This window comes from Phyllostomus discolor, chromosome 8 (genome assembly GCF_004126475.2).
Source record: "Phyllostomus discolor isolate MPI-MPIP mPhyDis1 chromosome 8, mPhyDis1.pri.v3, whole genome shotgun sequence".
NCBI lineage: Eukaryota > Metazoa > Chordata > Mammalia > Chiroptera > Phyllostomidae > Phyllostomus > Phyllostomus discolor.
The window spans coordinates 8,652,582-8,669,480 of NC_040910.2; the positions used below are offsets into that span (position 1 = coordinate 8,652,582).

General features: G+C 38.3%; 1 pseudogene; it reads right to left on the reverse strand.

Moving 5' to 3' along the window:
• Window positions 1–12,435: 12,435 nt before the first annotated feature.
• Window positions 12,436–13,060, reverse strand: LOC114502595 (annotated as a pseudogene).
• Window positions 13,061–16,899: the final 3,839 nt, after the last annotated feature.

The window sequence follows — 16,899 nt, forward strand, 5'->3', positions numbered from 1 at the left end:
TGCTTTCGTTTACTGGCATATTTTCTTCACTACCTGCTATTCTTTACGTAGGCTTCCATATTCTGCTCCAGTTCTGTCCAACGCTGAAATTTGCTGTGATGACTGCATGTACATTCTTGCCATCCTTCCCACTGTAGCTGAAGTCAGCTTGTCTGCCCTCGGAGCTGTGGTCCGAGGACTGAACATGGCCCGAGTGGATGGTGAGAGGAGGTAGAAATCGCTGCCGAGTAGGTGAAGCTGACATTTATTTAAGAATAAATGGACTATCCTCATTTTTCTGAGAGTTTTAAATATATCTGCACCGAAGTGCATTCCCCATAGGTGTCAGGGACACAGAAGGGAGGACGGTTCGTACGTGGTCCTGATTATTTTCAGTTTCAGAGCAGTCCTAGAGGGTCTGCTTTGTCAGACAGAGTCATCTCCCTCGTTTTATCCCCAGACTCCCTACTCATTCCCATCAGCTGTTTCCACTAATTTGCAAGCAAAACCAGAAACACAAACAAGGTGCTGTCCAGTGTGCTTCTCCCCAGATCGGAAAGCATTAATAAGGAGTCTTAGGGTACTGTGCGAACTCAACTCTCTGGTACCAATCGGTGGAGTACTGTGCTTGTGCCCTAGTTAAGAATATTTGATTATGCCTGGCTGGTGTAGCTCAGTGGATTGAGCGCGGGCAGTGAATCAAAGTGTTGCAGGTTCAATTCCCAGTCAGGGCACATGCCTGGGTTGCAGGCCATGGCCCCCAGCAACCTCACATTGCTGTTTCTCTCTCTCTTTCTCCTTCCCTTCCCTCTCTAAAAATAAATAAAAATAAAATATTAAAAAAAGAATATTTGATTACTTTGACACACAGTGTTTAAAAATACAAGACATTACTATACATCACATAAAGTAGCATTGATATAGATACGGAATTTTCAATACCAAACTTCTATCATTTAAATACACACTGAACATTATTGGGTAACCATGGATGGAAAATTTCACTGAAAGGGCAATGTCTGGCAAACAACATGGTAGCCATTTTATAGTTACAATCTCATTTCACCCTAAGAAAAAAATCCTATAGTCACATTGTATTCCAGCTTTATAGATGTGCCTGCAGATGCTCACAGAGCGTATTAGGAAGTGATGCAGCTATTACATGGTAAAGTGAGTACTGCCACTGAGTTCTGAAGGGCCCCGAAGTATATATGATGTCCATTACCTGCTCCCACATTAATGTGGCCCAAACAAGCCTCTATTCACCTACTAGAAAGTTATCACCCATAGACGTACAGAACTTTGTTGTGCTCTAGACTTCAGCGAAAGTATATGAAGAAAGTGCAAAATACAAAGACACACACACAATGCTCTTCTCAGAATTGTTGCACCCACTTAAGAAGATTTGGGTACTTTCAAATTCAGAGCTTTGAAACTATGAGAAATTGTTCCTTACATTAGAACAGTACTAGTCCCCTAGGCTTGAAGTGATATTTACCGAGTTTAAGATACACTGAGTCTGATATTGGATGGTTCATGATCATGAAACAGAATTTCCAAGCAACTGCTTTATGGTAGGAAGAAGGAATCATCAAACAGATGTATAGTGATCCATAACATGAAGCAATGAAACATTACTGCTGACTGCCAGAAATGGACAGCAATCAGTCAATTTGACATGCAGCAATTAAAAACAAGGTAGCTGTAATTGAGCAAGTGTGTCAACCAGCTTATAAGTACAAGGGCAGAAGCACAAATAGTGACAAGATCTGAAAACACTGGGCCTTTTCATTAATCAAAGGACAGGTTCTGTAACTATACTCAGTAATGAGTTTTCCAGATAATGTCTTTTTTTATTGCTCAAGTATCATATAATTCAAAAAATATGGATATGGTAGAGTCATACAAAAACAGATAGCAAAACTATGCATTACAGTAATGTTTTGTGGGCTTAACCTTTATTCTCTTGAGACATTACTGACAAGAGGGGAGGTGGAAGGGGAGGAGGAGAGTGGGGAAAAAGGGGAAGGGTCATCAAAGAATGTGTATAAGGGACACATGGACAAAGTCAATGGGGGGGTAGGATTGAATGTGGGAGGAGGGGGTGGGTACGGTGGAGGAGAGTAATAGGGGTATTATGAGGACAACTGTAATTGAACAACAATAAAAAATAAAATAAAATAAAATAAAGCATTACTGAAAACAAGGGTGCTGTCATATGAAAAGGTTCATACAATTTCTATAGCATTTACATAACATGAAAAATTGAATATTTCAAGAATCAGGATGCTTCTTATAACACAAAGTACATCTTCAATCAGAGTAATGTGAAAATTGTGAAAATTGTATAGGGTCATGCATTTAAACACAAAACACACAACTTGTTTCTACACTGTGTTAATTTTATTCTTTAATATATAGGAAAGTTAAAAAAAAGAAGTAAGGGTAATTTTGTCAGCCTTAATCATTATAGGTTATTTATAGCCCAGATAACTATAGATTATTTTAGTGCTTTTTCTAAATGTTATAAAAACTTTGTGGAGACCAAAGTCCAAGATGAAATTAAAATGGTCAAAATAATCGGTTCTATGTAATGTTTCTCTGTAACCATTTACACACGAGGAAAACAGGATGGTGAGAAACACTAAAGTGACTTTCAGCCCCGTTAACTACTGGTTTAGCACTGTAATGCGTGATGATGCGGCAGAGGGTTAGCGTTACTCACTTGTCAGTTAGTTGCTTCATATAAGAGCCGATACATAGGGATTTTTAATTAGGTTGAACATTTTCAAACCTTGATATGTGTTATTGATATATAATCTAGGAGATAAAGATACTAACAACATCTATGTGCTTTATTTATTTGCAAAGACAATCATACATAGATCCAATCTGCAGATATCTGGAGTAGTTTGCTGGTGTTGCACATAGTTTCAGGTAATAGATGGACTTGCAAGTTGATTGGCATCCGTAGCGACTAGTCATGAGAAATAGAAGTTCCTAGAAACAATTAGGTTAAGACGGGACCCAGATATTCTAAATCTATCTAGAGTTTCATCTGCTTCACTATGTAATGTTTCCATCCAAAATATCCAAAGAAAAACTTCTATGTAGTAAAACAAATAAGCATAGATTTGGAATCAGGATATGTGGATTTTATTTTTTATGAAGAGACTTGAGAATAAAGTCATTCACTTCCTCCTTCAAGGAAGCAGGAAATGAGCCCAAAGGAAAGCACATTGTACCTCCAGGGCCAAGGAAGCTTTTGAATTACACACCTTTTCTCAAAAAGGGAGTGATTGAATTTACTCAAACTGTGGGTGGCTCAAAGCATGCAGCCCCCAAAGAATCGGTACCCCTAGATAAAAAGCAGAGGGTACAAACTATTTCCTATGGCTTTTTAGAAATAGGGTAGAGCGAAAGCAGAGATGGTGAACAAAACCTATTACCAATAATAAAGCTACCAAAAATTAAAAGGCTAAACGGAGAAGTTTAGAAAAGAAAAAAGTCCTGTGCTTCCCCCCCACCCTTTATCTTAATGAGCAAAAGTTTTCCAAGGTAAAAATATATGAACACACATGTATTTCTACCATAAGAGAAAATGTTTGAACAAATTATTTTATTAATCAAAAAAAGACAGTGGCATCATGTCTTGCTCAATCTATATACAGTCAAAGGCTGGAATACCGGGTGAATTTGGAGGTGGGTAATCGGCATGATTCAAGAAATTAATGTTAAATTTTTACAATTTGTCTACTCAACACGGAGACCCTGAATAAACACAAGTAAGCTTTATTGATTCACGTGATCTTCCTCTTCCTAAATTTCACTGCACAGATGTTCAATTTTCACTTTTACTTTTCCCATGTTTGCATGTTTTTATAAACACCAGCCACTAGAGTGTGGAGAGGTTGAGAGCCTTTTCTTTAGATCACAGAAAGGCAATGCCAACAGGGCTTCAGAAAGGAAAACGTCAGGCACAGTTTGAAATATTGAACACTGTACTGCTAACCTGTGTCTTCTGATAGACACATCAGAAAATATCTCACAAATGCAAATGACATTCCAGAACAAAAGACTGTCACTTCTTTCTTTGAAAAATAGCTGTCTACCTCATCTGTCTGTCCTCACCCTCACAGTTGCCTTCATCAAAGGAGAAGATACACAGTGGGGGTTAAAAAGCACATGTCATATTTATGCAAAAAAGTAAATTTATAAAAATTAATATAGTGAGTTCAATGAGTAAAAAATGTATTCTTCTATGTAACATGAAATTCCCAAACATAGTAAGTGATCTAAGTACTCTCAGGTTTCCCAAATATTTATAGTTTTTTTTCAATAGCAAAAAACAGATAATTTATTTTGAAAACACCGTAAATTTTTAAAAGACAACCAGAAAACCCAGACTTACTGATTTCTGAAAAACAATCTCTTTTAGCTGGTCCAAGCCTTTCCTTTGTTGGCAGTTTTTCTTGGTCCGGTCTCCTTCACTAGTCCCAGGACTGTGTAGACTTTCTGTCCCTTCATGATGTGGTTTGGTAGTTTATTTGATTGTAGGACTTTGGTCATCTCATCTAGGATATCAATACAACGTATTCTCTTAAAATCCTTCTTAAAATCAGTGGTAATATTGCACCTTTTATTCCTAAATTTAACTATTTTCGTCTTTGCTTTGTTACACGAAGGACCCGGCTTGGGTCAGGGTCTGCTTCTCCATGTACTTCCATCAGACAGTTTGCAAACTGCATGAGGGGGGATCCAACCCCCCCAAGAATTTATTTATAAGAAATCGTGTATTTATCTTACATGTTTAAACTTCAGTCACCTTCAACGTATCCCCCATGCTAGAGTGGGGCTGTGTGGGGGGGTTCAATGCAGGCAACTGTACTTGAACAACAGTGAAATCATTTAAAAAAAATTAAAAAGTACTCCCCATTTGATGCTCCCTAGAAGTACTCCCTACAAAGACATTTTTTCGCCACTGCTCTAAACAATTTTTGAACTCATTGATTTTGATGGCTTGTAGTGCTTCTGCCATTTTTTTTTTGTTTCACCTCTTCCACAAAAGCAAAAACATTTCCCTTTGAGGAGTTTTTTCACCCATGGAAATAAAAATAAAAGTCACACAAGACAAGCCTGTGTGAATAGGGAGGGTGGGGACAGGGGTCACACACTGCTGAAACTGATCAAGCACTGCTGAACACTCAGCTCAGCACGGGCAGGTGCACTAGTGTATCACCCACCATGAAATGGGCAAACACACTGAGTCTTCAACAAAAATTCACTGAAGTGGAATTCAGCCTCTCACAACAACACCAGCCAGTACAGAGCTGCTAGAGATGGGTTCCTAGAGTACTCACGCAGTGGGGGAACCCAGTACGACTGGCCTGCCCTGCAGAACCTAATTTCATTTTGGGAGGGTCCCCCTTCATATTTGCATATCTCAATTCAATTAAACTAAAATTATTTTTTAATCCAAACTGCATTTTATTTCTTTCTCCTCCTCTATTCTGAATTATTCTGCCCTTGTTTGTGTGAAAATATAGGCTGTCTTTTTCATTTTTTTCCTTGTTTATGACTTGAGAACCAACTTTAAGCCATCTAACTAAAATTTCTTGATAGACAAAACATAAAGTTTCTGTCAAGGGGCCATCTGAAGTTGTTTGAAACTATATGAACCTCAATTCTCAGACTTTGCACGGCACCCTGAAGTGTTTGTATATCCAGATAAAGAAACTGCATGCTCTTTCCCAGTGTAATGAGTGTCCAGTAGTATTTTGCTGTGATGCCTTGATGAGCCTGTGTGACATACAGCCATTCTAATATGTTAGCAAAATAATTACGATGATAGGCTATCTATAGATAAGTATTGTTTAGATGGAACAAAGGACTTTACGAGAATGGAAATGGGATAAAACAAATTACGGATTATTTAGGAAAAAACAGAATAAAAATAACAGGAAACATGCAGGCTAACATAAACAATGAAAAGAAAAAAAAAGTAAGTCCCAAAAGATGTTGATAGGAATAAAAATAGAGACATTTAGAAAATGTAAATTTAGAGTTATTGCTTAATTTTCCTGTCCATATATAGCTTGCTTCTTTTTGAGAAGTTTTGCAGTATTGCTGAGTGGGGAAGCCCAATGTAAATGAGGCTACTGGAGCATAAATGGAGACCTAAGAGGTGATGAAAATGTTATGCTAATATTCAAAGAGGCCTCTGAAGGTTCTGGGAAAGAAGCTCATCAGGTTCAACATAGAGTTATCCACTTGGTCTATGAGACTAGACAGAAATTATACTAAAATTAAGACAAACAGATTCCTAGTACTTTTTAAAATGCCTGTTTCTATGAAGTGAGTGACAAGGTTTTCTAAGACAGGGTTTCACAAATAGCGTCATTCTTTAGTTCTCTGTAAGTAGTCATTATACCCATTATATTGAACAGGCATTCTTCTCCTTTTCGACATTTGCAAACATTTAGTTTTGGGAATTTAAACTCAAGTGAAGAAATGACCAAAAAGGTGGTTTAAAGTAGCAACTGTTTCACTATGTGTTAAATGTGGCCGTGCTTGTGTGACTTTTACATATCCAGTCATGGGTTAGTCCATATCAAAAGTTTTCTAAGGTATAACATGGTTGTGGATTTATTTTGCATTGGAAAATGTTTTTTATTTGGATAATAAACTTGGTAAAATGTACACCTAGAGAGATACCCATACATCTTATTCAGTTTTGTTGGTCAAAATTCCGATAGTTTTTATTTTGGATTTACCTTGGCTTCATGGATCATTTCTCAACTTGATAACAACTATAATAATCACTTAAAGGTTATATTCATAAAATACAAATTGCTAAATAAAAATAGCTTATGTATTATTTTGAGCTTCCTAAATTATAAAAGGAGATTAAGTGCATAGGTAATATAATCAGGGTAAATGCCTTTTAATTTGTATTAAAACATTTTCATGTCTAACAACCCTAACATTACTCATGTAAAATGATAAAAATGATAAAATGATTGAAATATACAATTTCAATTACAATGCAATAAAATAATTAAAGAAAAAAATGAATATATTCCTTCTATGTAAGAAATCCATTATGAAAAAAAATAAATGAAACTCAGGAACCCAGTACTCAAACTAGCGAAGTATGCTATACTTTCATTTCACCTGGAAAATGAATTTCACCATTATGAATATTACCATTATGAAACAATGCAGTTTCGTCCCATAAATCAGTGTGTCTCACATAAGCAATTATGCTGTTTATTTCACTCGCGTGTGAACTACAAATGCCAGCTTGTGTCAGTTAGAAAGCGAGAAGTCATGATTCCATGTTTTTAGTCATATACTGACCCTATGTAAAAAATTTGAACATATTTTTTCAGTTTCATGTTAAAATATATTAAAAATAAGTAGTAAATATTGTTGTTGAGAATGATTCCTGCTTTTGTTAGTGTTCTTACTTAAATAATTCTTAATAAAGAGAGCAAAGGGACTTAAGACACTGAGCTTGCTAAACTGGGAAACATAAGCCTGTTTGCTTCCTCAGGAGCTACAGACACACAGGACAGCGGATCACAGCGTGGTTTCCGCAAGGGGATTAACACTCCGCCCCTCCCCCACCCCCAGCCACTTCCAGATCACCAGGTGGGAGCAGGGGAGGCAGGCACACGCACATCAGAGGGCGAAATGGCACAGAGGGGAGCTTGACCAAAGATCTCTCTCTCCCTTTCTCTCCCTCTGTCTCTCTCTCTCATGCATGGCCGGCACGCACCCCTTGCGTTCATGCGTCCTCCCTCCACAGCCACGTGCCCTGAGCAGCTGCATAAGCTGATTGCTGCAGAGCCTGCACAAGCACGATCCAGGAGGGGTCCTGCAAAGGCAATGCAGCAACAGACTGCGGCTGAAAGCACACGTTGAGCCGGCCGGGTGCTGGCCTGGACTGCTCAGAGACTCTGGGCGGTGACCTTCCTTCTGGCCTCGCTGAGGACAAGATTGGACCTTTTCCATGGCAAGAGGGATGGAGATGAGTCATTGGGAAGTCAGAGGGGAATCCCCTTAATTTTTCATCTTCAGTAAAGTCTACTCCCATCCTCCTGTGCAAGTCTCAGAAATTCTTTTCCTGGCAACACTGCAAGGACTCCACTGGCACCGATAACAGTTTAAGTATAAAGTAAAGGCATTGTACATCACCAACTGCAGCAGATGTTTAATTATATTTATTTTAACTAATCCCAAGAATACTTCTGATCCTGCACAATTTACCAAAGATTTAACTATTTTGTCAATATTTATTTTTGAGCAATGACATTTGAGAAATGTATCTGGAAAACTAAGGCCAAGTAAGTAATCAAGGTAACCTTTATCTTACCACTAAAGTTTATTACATAATAAATAGTATTTGTATAGATCTATTTAAAAAGATATTCATTTTATATATATATAATATATAATATATATATATATATTCCTCAACTAAAAGAGAAACAAGGAAATTCAATTTTATCTTGAAATATCATTCTAGCAAAATTTTACAAGAATTGTACAGATGACCCCATGGTACCTAACGTGGTGATTTAAAAATGACCTCTTCCTAGGTATCCAATGATTAGAGAATACAGTGTGTGTGTGTGTTTTCCGGGAAGAGATATTGAGATAAACATTTGAGTGCAAATAACTATTTTGGTGTAGAAATATCACTGGTAGAGGTGTGAGAAAGCGATAGGGAAGAAAAGGCAGCCATAAAGGGTGAATTACGGTCAACTACCAGAGTGGGCAACTGAAAATTAATCTACTGAAGAAGCTCTACAAAGTGCTACAAAATCATACCTCAAAATTCTCTCACTTAAGGGACAAAGGAGCTATATATTTTCCCATCAACTCCCAGATGGGGGCAAATGTCACTTGAAGTTACTGTTCTTAGAGGCTGGTCATTACACGGTTGGTCACAATTTATATATATGTATGTATATAGCACAATGGTGCTTTTTAATCACCCTGATTGCTGTGGCTTGTCCGGAGTCTGGCCACAGCTGGTAGTCTTCACCTTTCTCTTCTGCTTGTACCAGATTTTCCTCTGCTTGATTCAGTGCCTCAGCTGGTCAAGAGTACTTGCCCAGGGTGATAAGTCATACCTTTGTGGCTGAGGGTTCTGATCCTTTGGTTACCGAGTCTTATTCAGATTATGTTTCCTGCAATTACTACTTAAGATTCTTGTCTCAAGGAAGAGCACTGAGAAGGACCTTAAGAGTCTCCTTGTCCCAGACATACCACCCCCTCTACACATGACACAGTAGCAACCTTACCTCCTCATGATCATTGTAGTCACTCATCTCTACCAGTATAGTAACTCCTTTTTTGCTTATTGTTTTACTGCCATGGGGGGGGGCCTCAAAATACCTAAGTTGAGTCAATACTTTTAATTTTAGAAGGGTCATTAATATGATTTTGAGTAAATCCCTCCACTAAGAACCAGGACTTCTAGTTCCAAAGGCCAAAACTTGCTCCATGATAAAAAATGACTCTGATGCATCACCGGGAGCAATGGTGAGAAGGCGCTAAGACAAAGATATTCTGTTTACTGGGGATATGGCAGGCGTCGCGGTCAAGGGATTCCATGAACACCGTGCTCATGTTGCACCAACTTGGCCACATTGCGGATTGCTTTTCCAAGGCACCGGTCATGACCCTTCAGAATGACTCACTCAGTTTCTTAGCCCTTGAGTAAGACTAGCTGGCCCAGACACTGCTGACCAAGAAGGAAAACACATAGCCACATCCATGCCAAAGCAAAACTTGCACAAAAAGTAAAAGGCAAGGAAGACCTTATTTACGATGATCGCGATAGGGAAGGAGATTGAATTCAACTCCGCTTAAACAGAAGATGAAAGAGATTTTAAACATCAGGGTGAGCTAGTAGAAAAGTATTAGATGACTTTAGGGGTCAGGTTATGTCCAGCATGTTGAGTTATTCCTGAGTTTGCCTGTATTTTTTTCTCATTAATTAGGTGATGTGTTAATTCTTGCCCATTGAAGTTAGGTTCCCACCCTTTCTTAGAATCTGGGAAATAGGGTATTATCTCCTTTGATGTATACATTTCAAAGAGATGGTTTTCAGGTCCTTGAAAAAGACATTTTGTGGGTTATAAAACTGGCAAAAAGTTCTGAGAAGATTTACATACATTTCAAAGGGACAGAAAAAGAATTTACAATTGAAAAATTTCCGAGGTAAATGCTCTAAGAAAAGGCAAGATCAAAAACCTTAGTCACGAAGAATCTTGTCGAAAGTTTAGTGTAGCTGAGGGGAATTTTAATTTCATTTTAGTCACCCAGGAGATGTTTCAATCCAGGATGGATGAATCATTTATCATTCAAGGGCGGAAAGGACCCAGTTTATGAATCTATCATATGGTGGCTAGCTGAACTCCTCAAAAGGTAGGGCCATGCCAAGCACTTAACTTCAGCCCCCAGAGCTATGCGGTTGAGCATTCAGCATTCGCACTATCTAGTACAGGCTCACTGAGGGGAAGTCCGCACTGCTGGGCTCAGGCACGTTACCAGGCCTCCTGCTATGGCTGTTCCTTTCACTAAGACAATGTGCAAGCACTGTGGTGGCAAAGGACAGAATATTTATGTTGTTTTCGAGTTTTCTTTGTGGTTTTTGGTTTTATTGTTTGAGATTTTAGCAATGTTACAATAAATAAACATGGGCTATTTTTTTTTTTTTTTTGCTGACTTATACAGGCCTCTCTATAGGACTGATTTTGCTTAAGTTGTTTAGACTATCAAAAATAGACTGATACTGTGTAGGTAATTTTCATCAGGGAAGGAGATATTTCAAAGCTGGGCTAGCTCCATACCCATTAATGACCACGGTTATTGTCTGTTCATGTTGACCCCTGGGGCACAGATCTTCCACGTTCCAACTCAGTGTAGAGGACTTTGTAACCCTTAGTATCCCCGGACTCCTGGGATCCGTGTTAGAGTTAGCAATGGGGTTAATTAATTAATTAAATGCTCATGAAACAGCAATGCCTGAACATGCATGGTGATTTCACATTCAGTGACTTTTTGCTGTTCGGTAACATTCTCCATGATAGTTTAAATGAAAAAATAGCCCAAATGTACATAAGCAGATTAATGGATAAATAAATTGTAGCACATTAACAGGTTAGACATTAGATAGTCATGAAAATGGGGATGGATCCACAAATATTAAGTAACTGAAGGAAAACCGCCCAAAAGACACACTATTTGATCCCATTTAGAAAGCAAAATGCAGCACAAACTATTCTATCGTGCTAGAATTCAGAATAGTGTTTATTTTGGGGAAAGAAAGAGGGAGGGTTGGAATTCATCCTTGATCTGGTTGTGGTTACACAGGTATTTGTGAGAAAACCATGGAGCCATGCAACGGTGTTCTGTATACTTTAGTGTATGTATATTATGACTCACAATGGAAACTAAAAAGATCAGAAACCTAAGATCTCATAGCTGTGTACGAAAATGATCATTTCACAAAATGTGGTTAGACTTTTCCGAGTACTTAGTAAAAATTGTTTAACTTAGTAAATGTTTCTTTGTTCACCCAAAATAACATTTATTATAAGAATAAAATAAACAAGTATAGAAAATTTCTTCTGATAATAATTTCTTTTTTAAAAGATTTTATTTATTCATTTTTAGAGAGAGAAGGGAGGGAGAAAGAGAGAGGGAGAGAAACATCAATGTGCGGTTGCTGGGGGTCATGGCCTGCAACCCAGGCATGTGCCCTGACTGGGAATCGAACCTGCGACACTTTGGTTTGCAGCCCGCGCTCAATCCACTGAGCTATGCCAGCCAGGGCTTGATAATAATTTCTTTTAATTAAATATGCTTTCTGATCATTTACTTTTCCCCTGGTCACGGAGTTCTTCTTATGTTGTAGGGAACCTTGCCTGGGGACACTGGGGATGTTACACTGTGGATACACATGGCTGCAGATACTTGATGAGAAGCCGAGTGAGACAAATAACAATGTGGGTCAATCCCATGGTTACAGAACTAGGGTGTCCAACAGGGCTCCAGATGCTCAAGCTTGGCTTCAGTACAGCTCAGGGGAAGCAGTGAGAGAACATTACAGGAGTGAGAGGGGAGTTAACTATGAGAGGTCCCTTCCAATATGAACTGGGACCTTGAACTGCCCGGGTGACATCAGGAGCAGGGGACTGATCAGCCTACCAGTGACTCAGGGCTCACCTGGTCATACCTTACTTGGCTGTGGGGTTTCGGAAATTCCTGTGGACAAACAGCCCTGCTGCCCACTTCCTCTTCGGTACTGAGCCCAGGAGCTGGTTGTATTGGCAGGTGGTAGCCTCATCAAGGTCCACCAGTCTGGGTCTGCCCAGGGCAGCATGCCAGTTTTCCCACAATGATGAATGAGACAGACAACACGATGTCCCACCCACTGGACTAGGCCAGGTAACCCAGCTGAGGAGACTTGGACACAGAGCAGGTGCAGTTCACACAGACCAGGAGGCAATTGAACGATTTCTCTTCCACGGTCTTGAAAATCAGTTTAGGGTTTTTCCTTGTGAGATCACCTTTCCCCACCTGGATTTCTGCATTGGCCAAGTTCCCCAGTTATTTTGATCAAAAAGATATTCAATAACCTCACTGGGTAGTCCTTGATGAAGGACTTGTGCAGATTGGCCAGCTCATCAGCTGTGATGTACCTGCTGGACTCATTGGGTGACCTGGATTTCAGGTCATGTTTTCCCAACTTGATGAAGTCATAGGCAGCCACATCCAAGCCGGTGACAGAGTTATCTAAATGGCCAGCTTTATTCTCCAGGAGCTAATCTGTCTTCATCCTGGCCAGTGGTGGCGTCTTACATATTATTTCTCCTTGATAACGCTTTCCAGGTTGTGATAAATCTCCACTCCAATGCACGTGGGTTCCCTAAAGTTTACTGCACCAACAGGAAGGAACATAGACTCCTCCCGTGAGCATCTTGAGGCCTGTGTGAGAACTGCCTGTGATCACACTGGGGGCGGGGACTGGCGAGATGATTCCAGAGTCATCAGCCAGGTCGTGTCATAGTGTCACTTTAATTTGCAGCAAATAAAGTCAAACAGCTTTTTATATTCAATTAGTTATTTGAATAGTCTCATTTTTAAAATGTCTTTTGAAATCTTTTCCCAATTTTCTAATGGGTTGTCATTCTTTTATTAATTAATTTACAAGAGTGTTTCATATAATCTGAAATCAAGTCCTTTGTTATATATATGAATAACTCTTTTTCTCTTTTTATGGTTTGTGTTTGTTAATTTTTTGATAAAAATAATTTCTTATTATAACAACCTTTTTTTTTAGCTGTTTGCATCTAATATCTATGATAGATCTTGGCTATAATTATTTTTTCTTTTAATACTAGTTTTAGATTTTGTTGTCAGGAATATGTTACATTTTAAGTCAAGAAGTATCATAATTTCATGTTCTATGAATAATTTTAAGTAGGATTCTTAGAATTTTTTACTGGAATATTTGGAAACATTCACTAATGATGACTTCTGGTTTTGGAGTATTCCTTTTTTTTCTTTTTTTAAAATTTTATTTATTTATTTATTTTAGAGAGGGAAGGGAGGGAGAAAGAGAGAGAGAGAGAAACATCAATGTGCAGTTGCTGGGGGCTGTGGCTTGCAACCCAGGCATGTACCCTGGCTGGGAATCGAACCTGTGACACTTTGGTTCCCAGCCCGCGCTCAATCCACTGAGCTACGCCAGCCAGGGCTTGAAGTATTCTTTGTGAAAATATTTTTAAGTTAATCCTCACTTGAGGATATGTTTATTGATTTTGGAAAAAGAGGAGAAAGAGAGTGAGAGAGAGAGAGAGAGACATTGATCTGAGAGAGAATACACATCCTGATCCCAACTAGGAATCGAACCCATAACCTAGATCTGTGTCCTGACCGGGAATCTAACCCACACTCTTTTGGTGTATGATGGTGCTCCAACCAACTAAGCCACCTGACCAGGGCTGTAAAAGGATTTTATTATCAGATTTTCTATCCTCTTGTTTCAGTTTTGTAAATGGCATTTTTTCATGGACCTTGTAAAGTTGTCAATATATTAAAAATATGTTTATAGTATTCTATCATTTGCTTATTATTAACTGTAAGATCTGAGTAATATCCCCTTTTTTATTCTTGCTGTATTTAGTCTGTGTTTTTTTTCTTGATAAGTCTTACCAAAGTTTTATTAATCATAAATCATTTCAAAGAACCAACCATTGGGTTTTTTTATTTTATGTATTTTAGTCTGTGAGTCATGGGAGTAAAAAAATGTTTCCTCCCACCTTCTAAGTTTTTCTGGCTGCACCAATAATTAAATTAACATGATATAGATTAATAGGAGATGATGCCCACATTTATTACTTATATCCGTGCAAAAACTTCAGAAGAACACAGACCCCAGGACACATCGGGCATTTGAGGCTTATATACCAAATTGGACAAAGGAAAGTGAGAGGGAAAATAGACCATTCACAGGTAGATGAAGAAGAGCAAACACGTGGTGAACAGATTCTCTCTTGGCCACCAAGAAACAAGGGGGCACAGGGGAATTTAATGAACTTGCTTGGATCCTCCCGGTCTGCCACAATGAACTCGCATATGTCCATGTGAATGTGCTAAGGCGAACGGCTAAGGTGAAAATGCTAGCTTCCCTTCCCAAGCAGTATTTCCCACCTGCCTTCCTTTAGGCAGGTAAAGGGGGAGGGGCGGTCAAAAGTTCTTTCTCAGTCTTTTATTTCTTAAAAATAACCAGCTTAAAATTAATATCTCAAAAGGCATATTTTGGGGTGGCAAACTCTGGTCCCCATCACAGCTTAACACACAAAGTAACTATAATGAGGTTAGAGCAATTCAGGTAGAACACCTCCCTGGTGTGATTAGTAGTGGCTGTGCTTTCCACAGTCAATTTAATGTTAACTACCAAAAAAATGGCAGCTTTTACACCAGAAGATAAATATATTTGAGCGGGAAATTCTAAACTAAAACCGAAATGAGCTGGTTCTAATAATTGTACAATGCGTTATCCACTTACAAACTTTAAAAAATGGTCACTTTTAGTGTCTCATGTTAGAAATAACAACCTGAGAAACTCCGCACTCAGAATGAACCAAGGTACCTTTTAACAGAAATGTCGAATTATAGTTTGCCTAAGGAATACCAAGATTGCTCACTTTTGCATATTTAGATTACTTGTCCATTTCCACAAGGTTTGTGCTGTAATTGGAACATAAGTAACGTTTGTGAAGTGTTATCTGTCAGAGCCTGAAGAGACCCAAAGAGAATGTAGACCATTATGCAAAATCACTAATTAAGTACAAGTAATTTAGCAGATAATTTACATGTTCATTTTACAATAGGAATTATTTAGTTTTAGGGTTCTCTTTGTATTTCTAAAGTAATCTTGACCCAAGGGATCACAGATTGTTAAGAAGTAGAAATTACAGAATGAGACATATGTTTAACCGACTCACACAGCTTTTGTTGTGACTTAACGATTCCTCTAACAGTAATTGCATGAGGACAGCCATTTTCTTTTTAACTAAATAATGTTCATTACCTCTTAAATCTACTGTCACTTGACAACATTAATGTGGAAAATTTTCCACCTTCTTGATTAGCTCTCCAAGGAAATCTAACAGCTTTAAATTAATATTGATCAAACAGAAACCATCATATCCATCAAAATGGCCTTATAAGTATGGGTGAACAGGAACATAATAACATTTCAATAGATTCTGGAAAGAAAAACACTCTCCTGAAATACAATGTACAGGCACACCTCATTTTGTAGCACTTTAGTTCATTGGTCTACCCCTGTTGCATTCTGTACAGACTGAAGTCATGATGTCCCACTCCAGCAAGAAGATTATGACTTGCTTCAGTGCGGTGGTCTGGGACTGAACCTACGGTGTCTTTAAGGCATGCCTGTGGACATAGTGTAAATTATTATAAAAGTTACGTGAGAACGGCTGATCTATTCGATGGTTATTGAAAAGCACTATGTCCATTGATAAGTCTTAAATATTTCAATTTTAAAGATGTGTATCTTTATAGATAAAGAGTGGCCATATTGTGTTAATGACTATAATTTTAATGCTTCAGCTTTGGGGAAGAAAAATAACTAATTCAGCTTCTTAAATTGATCATTCTTATCTACATGACCAAAAGCTCTCAAATTATTCTGTCTTCTTTTGGTTTAATTTATTATTGTTATTATATTTTTATCCTCATCTGAGGACATTTTTTCATTGCCATTAGAGAGAGAGAGGAAGGGAGAGAAACATTAATGTGAGAGAGAAAGATCCATTGGTTGCCTCCTGTGTGTGCTTGGAGCAGGGGCTGGCGCCTGGATGGGGATCACACATCCAGACTAAAGATTGAATCTGCAACTTAGGCACGTGCCCTGACCGGGGATCGAACCTACAACTTTGGGTTACTGGACATCACTCCAACCAACTGCACCACACTGGCCAGGGCTTCTTTTGGTTTAATTTAATGTGGGTTTTCAATAATTTTTAAAAATTTGGTGTTGTTATTTTATATTTATTTTTGGAATTGATACCGATCTATGTTTAATACTATCAAATTTTCTCTGATAATTTAGTTTCACCCCAGATTCCAGTATGTCCTGTTACAACGTTGAGAAAGCTTGAAGTTTGATGTGTATTTCTAGTTTTATCCAAGAGTTGTTTAACACCATGTTAAATTTCTAGGTAGAAGAACATTTGTTTTTTATAGTTTTAAATTTTGTTATATTTAGTTTTACTGAAGAGTTCATAGAATGCCCTTTAATTTTTTAAACATTTTTATTGTTATTCATGTACACTTTTCTGCCTTGTCCCCTCACCCCTCCCCCCCACC